Below are 12,854 nucleotides of genomic sequence, written 5' to 3'. Positions count from 1 at the left end.
TATATTTTTTGGAGAAGCCTCCATGGAGAATGTCAAAGTTGTGAAGGTCATTCTTAGAAGCTTTAAGATGGTCTCTAGTTTGAGGATCAATTTTTCAAAGAGTCAATTTGGAGCTATAGGTCAACCTGAGGACTAGTGCATCTCTGCTGCTGCCTACCTTAATTGTGCTCTGCTCCAACTTCCTTTTTGTTATTTAGGAATTCCAATTGGAGTCAATCCGAAAAGAAAGATGGTTTAGGAACCGATAATAAGGAAGTTTGAGGCTAAACTAAGCAAGTTGAATCAGAGAAGCATCTCTATGGCTGGCAGAATAACTCTTATCAATGTTTTCCTAACAGCATTACCTCTGTTTTATTTTTCTTTTTTCAGGGCCCCCTCAGTAGTGATCAATAGGTTATCTGCCATCCAAAGGCAATTTCTTTGGGGTGGTAATCGAGAAGGGAAGAAGATTGCTTGGATATGTTGGAGTCAATGTTGTGCTTCTACAAATATGGGAGGTTTGGGGATCAAAGACATTAAGATCCTCAATAACGCTCTTTTAATCAAATGGAAATGGATGATGTTTCACCAACCAGACCATCTTTGGAACAGGATCTTGGTTTCTAAATACAAAGGTTGGAGGGGACTAGATCAGGGGCCTCAAAAGCATTACTTCTCTCCTTCGTGGGCTGACCTAAGGGCCATTAACCAACACCAGAGCATGACTGTTGCTTCTAATCAAATTTGTTGGAAGGTGGGTAGGGGTGATCAGATTCTTTTCTGGGAAGATTCTTGGGTTGATGAGGGGATTCCTCTCAAAGACCAATTTCCAAAATTATACAGAATTTCTTCCCAAAGAAAACACAAGGTGTCAGATGTGGGATCTTTCTCTGAAAATGGGTGGGATTGGAATCTTTCTTGGAGAAGATATTTATTTGATAATGAGATGGAGATAGCTTCAAAATTTATTGATCAAATTTAAGCAATCAGGCTAAATACCAACCTGAAGGACACCTGGGTTTGGAGAGCTGAAGCTAATGGGATTTTCTCTACTAAATCTGCTTACTAAGTCATTAAAGCTGAGCAGCCTTATGAAGGCCAGCACCTGGGCTTCCATCAACTTTGGGAGATTAAAATCCCCCCTAGAGCTTTATCTTTTGCCTGGAGATTGTTATGGGATAGACTTATGAAGGCCAGCACCTGGGCTTCCAACAATGCCTCTAGTTTTTAGTTAATGCTTTTCTTGTAGGGTAGGGTTGTGGCTTCTTGTTGGGTTGTTTTTTCTGTTCTTACAGGATTTTATTATCCTATGTATCTTGCAGTACCTCTGGTACTTTTCCTACTTTAATATAAATTATCTTTGCAGTTAAAAAAACAGTAAAACAGCTGAGACATTCAATGGATAGGGGGCTGTCATGCATTTTGGGAGATTTTAACTCCATAAGAAGCTTACATGAAAGGTTTACCAATGTTCAAAGCTTGTTAGAGGACAGTTGTATCAGTGAATTCAATGAGTGGATAGATGAATTGGAGGTTATGGAGGTTCCTTGGCTGGGCAGAAATTTTACTTGGTATAGACCTAATGGCGCATCTAGAAGCAGACTTGACAGGTTCCTAGTTTCTCATGAATGGCTTGCTACATGGCCCAACAGCATTCAAGCTACACTTGCAAGGAATTTTCCGGATCATTGTCCAATTGTGCTTCGTTCTAAGGAGATTGATTGGGGCCCAAAACCTTTTAGGATCATGGATTGCTAGTTACTTGATAGGTCATTCAAGGAAACTGTTCATCATTGTTGGACATCCAATCAGCAAGCAGGGTAGGGAGGATACATCCTTAAAGAAAAAATCAAGAAATTGAAGCACAACTTGAAGAGATGGAATAGAGAACATTTTGGAGATACCTTTACAAAGGTCAAAAGGATTGAATCTGAATTAAACAAATTGGAGGAAGACACAATCCAAAGACAACTATCCCAACAAGAGAAGCAGAAAAGAAAGCAGCTGCAGGAAGATCTTTGGGCAGCTGCCTAAGCTCATGAGTCTGCTAACCAGCAAAATTTCGATTGCAACTCTTTGGGATGGGCTTATGCATTAGAGACTATCGAGGAACATTCATTCTCGCAAAGACTCCTTCATGCATTTTCGTGGCTCAAGGAACAAAATTTTCACAATACAGATTTTGAATTACATTGCAAACTTTAATATGATAATAAGGATTAAGGATTCAAACCACCTATGAATTGTACAATTTTGATTCATTATCAATAGCTTGCTATGATAACATTCACAAAAATTTATCAAAGACCACATGTCTAACCTAGTAATTGCAACACATACACACACATATTTTATACTTGAAACATGATTAGGCCAATACAGTATAATCTTAAAAAATTAAGGATATAAAGACCAGTGGCCCATAGAAGAGACATATCTTTAGAGGTTTAGGGACAATGATATTACACAATAGGATTCTTAAGCATTACTCCTCACCCTAGTCATCAACCATATTTACAACCACATAGTATTGGCACTAAGAATGGTTATAAGCTTCATACTATGGTATTTCATGTATGTGTTTTCATTTGAAAGGTTATCTTATAACCCCTAAAGGTGAGCCAATTAATTCCTATAACTCATGAAGGATTAAGCATTATTGTAGTTCTCAAATGGGTGAGTTGTTCCGGTAACTCACAAAGATTCAGCCATTCTAGTAGCTTTCAAAGGAGCTAGCTAATCCTACAACTCATTAAGAGTCTTCCGTTCCTGAAACTCATGAGTCGGCTAATTCTGTAAGTCATCAAGAGTCAGTCATTCTTGAAATTCATGCCAAGCTAGCTAATCATATATTTACTTAATGCATTTTGAAGATTTCATTATCTCTTTCTAACTCTTATTCCTTTCCCAAAACCATATAAGTAGAACTAAGCTTAGGGTGTCTTTACAAGCTTAATAATAGGGTAGGCACTACAACATTTAAAATTTCAAAGCAAAGCACATAATAATAGCAATTGTACATAGGTTTGATCACACATAACACACTATAGAATATTATTCGTCATAATTACCAAACAATTCTAAAAGCTATAGCATCATGGTACTTTAAGATGACATATAGAGTTTTAGGTTTATCAAAGAATTTCCCATACCAAATCGAGGACTATATCCCAATAATGCAAATAGTACAAGAGCAAGCAATCAATATACTTTAGCATCTCACACCCATACTCCATTTCAAGCATTATATTTTTTCATATTTAGACATAACTTGGCTTAGGTTCTAGGCCAATATTGGACTTTATTTTAAACCAGCTTATTGGACAAATGGGGAAGCATAATAACTCTGGATGGGAGCGGTATTTTAATTGGAAAAGACCGTTGTTCGACAGCGAAATTGGAATGGCTATCACTTTTCTTTCTGAAGTTGAAGCTAAGCCTATTCACAATTATGGGTCTGATAGCTGGGACTGGGCAGCAGACCCATGGGGTATCTACTCTACAAATAGTGCTTATTCAATGTTTTGGGAGGAAGCAGCAGTGGACAGTCTTGAGGAATGCTTTGAGGAGCTATGGAAAATCAAGATTCCTAGTAAAATAGCGGTTTTTACTTTGATAGATTAACCCATTCCCATGTTTCATTTGCTTTGATATTTGTTAAGGTAGATTAAGAGTGGAATTATTTTGACCCTAAACTATCAAAAAAATCTAAGGAATAAATCCCAACTCTGGAATCCTTGATTAGTTGTTTGACCATTTGTATATGTCGAAGAATCTTATAGAACTCAAGCAATTGTCAATAACAAAATTAAATTGTAGCCACACATATGTAGGCCTAATATCAAATATACTTCCTACACAAAAACACAATGATGACAACAATCAGATTTGTGATATGACTACGCGCAATACGATCAAATATTATTGCACATGCGGATTTAAAGAACAACAAATGAAATGGCAGCAGAACACTTCATTTTAGAATCTTGTACTGCTTTTTTCTATATAGTATCCTAATCTTGGATTTACCAATAACAAATTTGTTTACAAAACAACCAAATGTTCATCCAATACAAACTTAAAGCATGTAAGGCTTCAAACAACACCTTGACAACCATCTCTATCAGATATTATTTTTGAAGTTAAAAAGAATTCTATTTTTCTTATGTGCTACATTTCTTGTAAAACCCAAAACAAATAATGGGGTTCTTAAGGAAATGTGCTAAAAAAACCCAAACAAATAATTAACACAATTTTCATACATTAGCCACTATTGAGGTTCATAAGTGTAATTAACCCATAATGGATTATGATTTTGCAAGGTCTGTAACTTCATGAACTAAAGAGCAAATACAAACGAACAAAATACAAATACATCCCGCAACATCAAATGACTCAAATCCATTACTTCAAAATACAAATACCCAAAGGAACTACAACACAACATATTTTAATTATTAGCAACAAGCATATTCTCATCTTGGTAAGAAGCACAAATAGAGATGCATATACTCATCGATTGTCAATTGTCGTCAGTGCCGGAGATATTCCTAATCAGCACTAATCACTCAGTAGCACACAGAACACAAGCAACAACGAACCTTGACAGCGACTAAAGAAGACGAAGAAATCACCTGAGCAGCAAAGTAGACATGATATATACAAAGTTAAGCAATTGGTTTCGAAACATGACAACAAAGATATACCTTCGATGGCTTCCCTGGGAGTCTTAAAGCCAACCACAATGGACATCCAAAATCGATTCCCACCCTTTCCGGGACTCTTTCCTTTCCTAGTTTTCTTCGAGCTGCGAAAGTGAGCAAATGTTAAAACGAGGAATGCCTAATGTTAAAACGAAAGGACGTACCTCAATCGATAAGTGGCAGACACGAACTCCACAAAGACGAACTCCACAATGTGGTTGCAGTCACGGAAGCGCAACCCAGTTTGCGACAAAGACGAACTTAGGCAAAAGGTGAAAGAAGAAGAATGCCCTGGGAGTCTTAAGGTGAACCACAATGGACTTCCAAAATCGATTCCCACCCTTTCTGGGACTCTTTCCTTTCCTAGTTTTCTTCGAGCTGCGAAAGTGAGCAAATGTTAAAACGAGGAATGCCTAATGATAAAACAAAAGGACGTACCTCAATCGATAAGTGGCAGAGACAAACTCCACAAAGACAAACTCCACAATGTGGTTGCAGTCACGGAAGCGCAGCCCAGTTTGTGACAAAGACGAACTCAGGCATAAGGAGAAAGAAGAAGAACGATAGGGTTCAAGCGCGTGGGTTGTACAATTTCAGATTTTTAATATATAATGATAACAACATCGATTTTTTAAAAATAACCGATGTTAACATCAACTAGGTAGCATCGGTTTTCTTAAAACCGATGTTAACATCAACTCGATAACATCGATTTTTCCCAAACCGATGTTAACAACTCGATACTAACATCGGTTGTTAATATCGAGTAGTTAACATCGGTTTCAGAAAAACTGATGCTACTTAAGTCTACTTATTTACAAAAATGCCACAGCGCTTTTGTTGACATCGATTTTGTGAATAACCGATGTTAACCGTGCGATGTTAAATCTAAAAATTGTAGTAGTGCTTACTTGAGCGTCATAGTTCTTTGTTTTGTAGGTCCCCCCTCATGTTCTCCTAACAAAGGGTACTTACAGTCCAATGTGTGAAATCTCAAGGCCCATCCAGGCCACGTCTACCCTAACGTCTGTCAGCTCTAGATGTTAGTAAATACAAGTGGAGAGTGGCATTTTTTTATATGAACACAAAGAATGGTGATCCTTACTTCTTTGTTGAACCTTCTAATGTATTCCCTTAGTAGTTCTTCAGCTCCTTGTCTTATTAGCCTTAAGTTAGCCTCTATTTTAAGCTTGTCCTTGTTCGTCGTGAGACGACACAAAATTTGTTTCTCAAATCTAGCCACAAGTCAATTGGTCGTGCCAGAAAAAATTGGAACCACTTGAGCACGGTGACTTTCAGCGACAAGGGAAAGGCTCTAGACATGATAGAATTCGAAACTCCTTCGTACGGCAATGCCAATTCAAACATAGAAAAATGATCATTCAAATCTCAAGATTTATTGTACAATTCCATTGACGGAAATTGTTGCAACTGTTTTGGATCTTGTAGATCTATGAGCGTTTTCAAGAACGACATGTTAAATGAAATGATTTCATCGGTTCAACCTCATCATCAGCTATGGTGATTATCATTTTAGGAAAAAACATTTGTGGTTCTGTTTCATGTTATCTCTCTTTTATTCATGTGCTCACTATGAAGTCGTTCTTCCACCTTTTCCATGCGTAATTCTGCTATGAGTTTTTCTTGCTTTTCTAGAGCTTCCTTTTGTTGCTGAATCCTGCGTATGAGTATTATCATCGTAATGGTGGAAGAATAAGTAGGCCTTTTCGTATCTAGTCCGAGATAACCCCCAAAACATAAGTCGTGTTAGGAAACACGACTTCAACTGAAAAGTTGTGTTTTTCAAACATGACTTATCTATTTATGTAAATTTTTTTTTATAAAAAAAATTACTCTTTTGGGATTTTTTTATTTAAAAATTACACCAGTAAAAAGGTCTTTGAGAAACACATGAAAAACTAGTCTTGTCTGGCGGTCCAGTTCCACAAGTAGGCCTTCTCTTTTACAATATTTAATAATTTAATAATATGTTTCAAGGTCCAACTTGATCATATAATTACGTATATAAGAGTATATTTTTATATAAAGACTTTTATATTATTGACTAATTATAAACTATTTAAAGTATATTTTTAAAGTATTTATTTATAAAAGTTCATAATAATTTCATATAATGTTGTTTATATATAATTAAATGAGGGTGGTCAAATTTATACCGTAAATATATTTAAATTAAATGCTATATATAAATAATTGTAATAATTTTAACACAATTACGATTCACTATTTTCATAATTTTATTTCTTACATATTACTCACACTTTCTCTAGATTTCTTGTCTCTTTACATAAATCATAAATTCCTTTTATAGTCATCCAATCATAGTTAGTAAACAAGTGTTAATAGTACATTCTTTAACATAATTATTTTTTTAGTGAACTCTAACACACTTTTTTAACACATACTCTAGTATTGGTTATAATTTATTAAATATTATAAAAAATATGAGTAATTTAAGATGTGAGATTTATATTTTTGTTTTTTCTATATTTTTTTATAAATTTTAATCAATAAGAAAAAATATGTTCAAAAGAAATTAATGTATGAGAGAGTCTATCACTAGTATTTTTCTAATTAAGATATATAATATATTTATTGATTTATAATTATCATCTCAAAATATGTAAGGAAGACTAATTAATTTAGGAGACCCATGTGACATTTCTCAAATGTGATTTGTATGAGCTTTTACTACTACCCTAGCTACTCCTATAGCAAAAGTTGTGATCTTTTTCTTTGTTACTTTCTAAAACTTGTAGGTGAAAACAAAATTAATATAATTTTGTAATTAAAAGTAAAAACAAAGAATAAAAATAGAAACAAAAACAGAAATAAACAGATCTAACCGTCTGTTGTGGATAGTTAAATACTAGAGTGAAAAATGGCTGGTAACATGTTTCGGTAACTCTGCTTCAGAGTCCACGTAGGAATTAAATATGAAGAGAACTTCCAGGGAATAAGAATTTTTATAACAGAAGATTTGATACTATATACGGGACGGATTCAAAAATAAGGGGACTGAATTTTTTTTTATTTTTTAAATGTCTAATTTTTAATAAATAATCTTAAAAAACAATTTTTACACATAAAATTAAAACTAATTTTGTACTAAATATGATAATTTTTATTGTTATCCTAATAACAATAAAAAAATACAAATAATTTTACATTAGTTATCATTTTAAACATAATTTTATACTAATTAACTATATATATATATATATATATATATATATATATATATATATATATATATATATATATATATATATATATATATATAAAATTTCAAAGAAACAAAAGCTTCAACACATATTCGTCCCTTTTAGATCCGTCCCTATGTATAAAGATTAAAATGTAATGTCATAGAACTTCGGGACTCAGTGATCCACTTATCATGCATTTTCCGAAGCAGTGCATGTGTTTAAATATAAAGTTTAGACATGCTCCCTACTACTGGCTCAATATAAGCTTAAGTATCAAGTGTATCTGTTTATTCACTTATCATAATTTAATTAATTACTTCATCCAACCCGCTCTCCTAAGATCCCCCATCCTCCATTAGATATAGTCGCTGTTGTCACAAAAGCTGGGTAGATGTGCACATTTTGATGCACTTTCTACATCGAATTATTTAAAAAAGATTAAATTACTCAATCTCTTAACTTCGTTTTAAGTTATAATTTGTTATCTTGTTTATTAAAAGTTGTTTAAGTTATGTTAACATGGATCATTTTATATATATTTTAGAATGTAATTTTAATTTTTCTTTTTGTTGATTTAACATGTGAACTTTGGATTGATAAGAAATATAAACAAGATGAAAATTGTAAGAATTGTGTCTTGTGAGCAATTAAAAAGCTAAAAAAATAATACTCACAAAAATGATCTTGAAAATTGATCTTGAAACTTACAATGCTCAAGTCCCTTTTTCTTTCCAACATTAATTAAATTTTATAATTTTCATGCAACTGAATATAAAAAAATAAATTTTACTTCATGAATTAATTAAAAAATATTTAAAATCGTGCTCCAAAATATAAAACGATTATATTTCAAAAAGGATAAATATGCTAAACAAATGTTACTTAAAAGATTATTTTACAACTATTAATAAATAAGAGAAGAAATTATAATAAAGTGAAAAAACTACCTGAGTAATTTAGACTTTAGAAAACATAAGAAAAAGAGTTGGGCAACTTAATATATGCATTATACCAAAACACTCCATCACTGGTTATATAACCGCATTGGCTTCCATTATCTTCTTCATGCTCATTGTGGCCTCCATCATTGTGGCCATTTGTTCTTTCATGGCCTCCATACAATACGAGTTCATTCATCTCAGCATGGGAAGGAAGAGAGAAAGAAAAACAAAGATAAGTAAAAGTGAAAGCAAGAAGAAAAGGCAAGCTTGAAGCCCAAAACCCTTTTAAGCTATGATTTATTTGGTTGGTGGTGTTTCATGCCCCACACCAGGGCTATGACCGGGACTCGTTGGGCGGTAAGCATCACCACCACCAACATTATCATCGTTTGGGATGTACCAATAAACGGAAGGAGGTTGTGGACTCCTAGGTATAGCTGGTGGTGGGTGAATGTTAATCCTCTTCCTTGATGCTTCCATTGAGCCAAAGTTGTGTTGCAGAATGAGGAAGACAAGAAAGGATAACAAGATGGTTTTGTGTGCCATGAAACTGAGAACAAAATTAACAAACAAGGTTCTAGGTGCTTCAAGAACAACTTAGTGATGCCTTTGATAAGCTAGCATAAGGGCGCTATTTAACATGACTCCTGTACGGGCATATTGCTATAGGGCTTCAACATGCAGCATAAACTATGTTTTTATGTGTTTAACGCACATGGGGATGTCTCTTAAAGATTAATGAAAGATAAAAGAATGAGCATTAATTGGAATATTTCCAGAACAAGTTGGTCCAGCATTGATTTAGGTCGCAGTTTAATTAAGAAAATGCTTCTAGCTACCCATCCCCCGGTTTCAGTCATCATTCTCTAACATGAAAATATCATATTGGAAATGGTAGAGTTGGGAGTTTAATATTCTAGTCATTTTGCCAGAAGTGCAACCTAGGTCACTCCATTTTAGTTCATTTTGGGACATTTACGCTTTGTTTGGAGTAGATCAGATATTTGAACATGTAAATGTGTTTCGAGCTCTTTCGATCTATGATAAAACGGTTGAAGTCACTCGCTGAAATCACTATATAGAATATACTCTTGTAGCCTTTTTACCTTTTTTACTGGATTGCTGCAATCCACGTTCATATCATGTTAATTATTAGCTCAAGAATAAAATATATTTTTGGTCTCTCACTTTATCTTGATTTCTGTTTTTATCCTCTCATAACTTCTTTTTTCTCACTTTTCTTAGTCCTTCCTAATTTGTTTCATTCTGTTTTAAGTCCTTAACATTAATTTCAATTGCTAAGTGATGGTGTGACAAGTATAAATTGAGTGTGTGAAAATTTTCTGTTTAAGTTTCTAGCAACTTTTAACTGCTACAAATTTGTTGGTGTTTTGAATTTTTATTTTTGTACTCCCTTCGATAGTCCTTCTTATAAGAAACAAATGATTTTATTGTTTTGGTCATAATTATAAGAAATATGTTAAGATGTACAAATTGCTAAATTTCTTTTATACACCCTTCATTTATTATGAAAGATGTTAATTTATTCTCCTTGAAAGGGGTGCATTTATTGACCTATTAACAATACAAACACATTTATTAGTGGAAAAAATATTATCCCTTGAATTATGTGTAGTGTCGTTAAATAAGCTTAAATATGTTTAAGGTCTCTAATAAATTATCAAAATTTGTTCTAGGTCTCTAATAAACTTTTTCGTTGTTTTGATTTTCTAATATATTGAAACTTTTGTTTTGAGTTTCTGCCATCAGTTAGGTGATGATGTGCTATCCTACAAATTGGTCTTTCCTGAAATACAATAAATTACACTAGAAAGGTTGTTGAATAGTGTGTTAGTCACAATATTAAACCTTTTTGAAATGAAAGATGTTTATAATAAACAAATTTATAAAAACCCCGTCTAGTGACTAAAAGTGGGTTGTCATCCTGATGTAGCTCCATGTAGAGCTTGTAGGCCTTGAATCTTCTTCATCAATGGAGTCCTTTACTTCTTGAAGATCAATGGCAACAAAATGAAAAAGGAGGAAAGGTGATTGCAGACGCCACTTCAATGAGAAGATGAGTCAAGAATAAGCTCACCATCATAAGAAGTCATGGATAAAAGTTTGAAGGTAGGAGAAGATGAATGGAGGGAGAGGGAGAAAGGGAGGCATGAAATTTATGCTTCAAATGAGGTCTGAACTTTGAAGTCTAATTTCTCAAATGATCAAAGTTCAAAAAATGCACACACAAGACCTCTATTTATAGCCTAAGTGTCACACAAAATTGGAGGGAAATTTGAATTTCTATTCAAATTTCACTTGAATTTGAATTTGAATTTCTAGAGCCAAATTTGGAGCCAAAATTTCACTAATTATGATTAGTGAATTTCAGCTATGGTTCAGTCCACTAATCCAAGATCAAGTCCAAGATTCTCCAGTAAGTGTGTTTAAGTGTCATGAGGCATGTAAAGCATGAAGGACATGCACAAAGTGTGACTATATGATGTGTCAATGGGGTGTAGCAAGCAAATGCTGACCTCCCCCTTAGGCTAGTCCAAAATTTAATTGGATTGAGTTTCTCCCAATTTAGTTAAATTTCTCTCCCAACAGACACATCAAATAGTGCACTTAATCCATGTGAAATTACAAAACTATTCCTAATACAAAAACTAGTTTAGGTGCCCTAAAATACAAGGGCTGAAAAATCCTACATTACTAGGGTACCTTCCCTACACTATAGAGCCCTAAATACAATGCCCAAAAATAATGAAACCCTAATCTAATATGTAGAAAGATAAGTAGGCTCATACTTAGCTCATGGGTCCAAACTCTACCCTAAAGCTCATGAGAACCATAAGGTCTTCTCCTGCATCCCTGACTCAATCTTCTTAGAGTCTTCTATACAATGCCCTTAGGGGTAGGATTGCATCACATCTAATGATGTATAAAACTTATTTTCCAGTGAAAACTTTGTGTGCATAATGAAACAATAGTGGACTTTGAAATACTTTATAAGCTAAAGCAGAGAAGTAAAAATACTTCATTTTATACTAGTTCACTCAACTTGAACTACGTTCAATTCTCCTTTATCAACAGTAAAGGGTTCCACTAATCAAACTTAATTACAACAAGTATTCTTTTTTGCCATTTTTGGCTTACAACTATTCTTAAAGCCATTACTGACACAACCCATAGACTCCCCCTGAATCTAAGAACACCTAAGTATTGTTTTGTCACTAAGCCACTCCAAGGTTTCGCAAACAAAAGATTGATATAAAATTAGAGATTATTTAGAATACTCAATGAGTGAATTTACAATGAAGTTCTAATCTCTCACAAGTACTTTGTATATCACAAACGATGGACTCTCTTAAACTCAGTGTGTTTCTAAACAAATGCTTATCTTTTTATTTTTTTTTTTGTTCGTGTTTTTCATTGTTCTTCAATCATTGATGTCATATTTATAGGTAGAGAGAAGCTCATAATTGTGAGTATCTTCAGAATTGAATAATATGATCATTGTGTAGATTGATCTTTTTTCTTGGAATAAATAGATATAGCTTGTTGCATGGTTTGTCTAAACTCTTCATTTGATGCCCTTTGCTTCTCAGCAAAGCTGTCCATGGCTAGTCCAATCATCTCCTTTACTTTAGCTTTAGTCATTACTTCTGGAGGAGAAAAATTGATTGGAGTGGGTCCATAGATGGTGGTGTGGACAGTGACAACAGTTGCTTTTATAGATGTGGCTTCATGTAAGGTTGATTCAGTTGGAGCCACATTTTCCTTATCTTTGGGCATCTCAGCAGTAGGAATTGGAGTGGACTTGGCCATTTTTGTTGTTTCAGCAGTCACAACAATTGGTTTGGACACCAACTTGCTTGGTCTAGTCTTTTCTGCCTTTGCCTCAGCCTTCTTTCTTTTGACATTAGTTTTGTGTCTTGCTTCTGCATCAGCTTTCTGCTTTGCTTCCTTTTCTAGCCTAATTTTCCATGTTGCATCATACT

At 34.0% G+C, this 12,854-nt stretch overlaps 1 non-coding gene across 1 annotated transcript; it reads right to left on the bottom strand.

The window, feature by feature from the left end:
- Positions 1-5,387: 5,387 nt before the first annotated feature.
- MIR10193A (microRNA MIR10193a) lies at positions 5,388-5,479 on the bottom strand. Its single transcript, NR_161651.1, has one exon. It is a non-coding gene; the product is annotated as a microRNA MIR10193a (primary transcript).
- Positions 5,480-12,854: the final 7,375 nt, after the last annotated feature.

The sequence above is a fragment of the Glycine max genome, chromosome 16 (assembly GCF_000004515.6).
Source record: "Glycine max cultivar Williams 82 chromosome 16, Glycine_max_v4.0, whole genome shotgun sequence".
Lineage (NCBI taxonomy): Eukaryota > Viridiplantae > Streptophyta > Magnoliopsida > Fabales > Fabaceae > Glycine > Glycine max.
The sequence above is the reverse complement of the archived record's forward strand: the minus strand, read 5'-3'. Positions and strand labels throughout refer to the sequence as shown.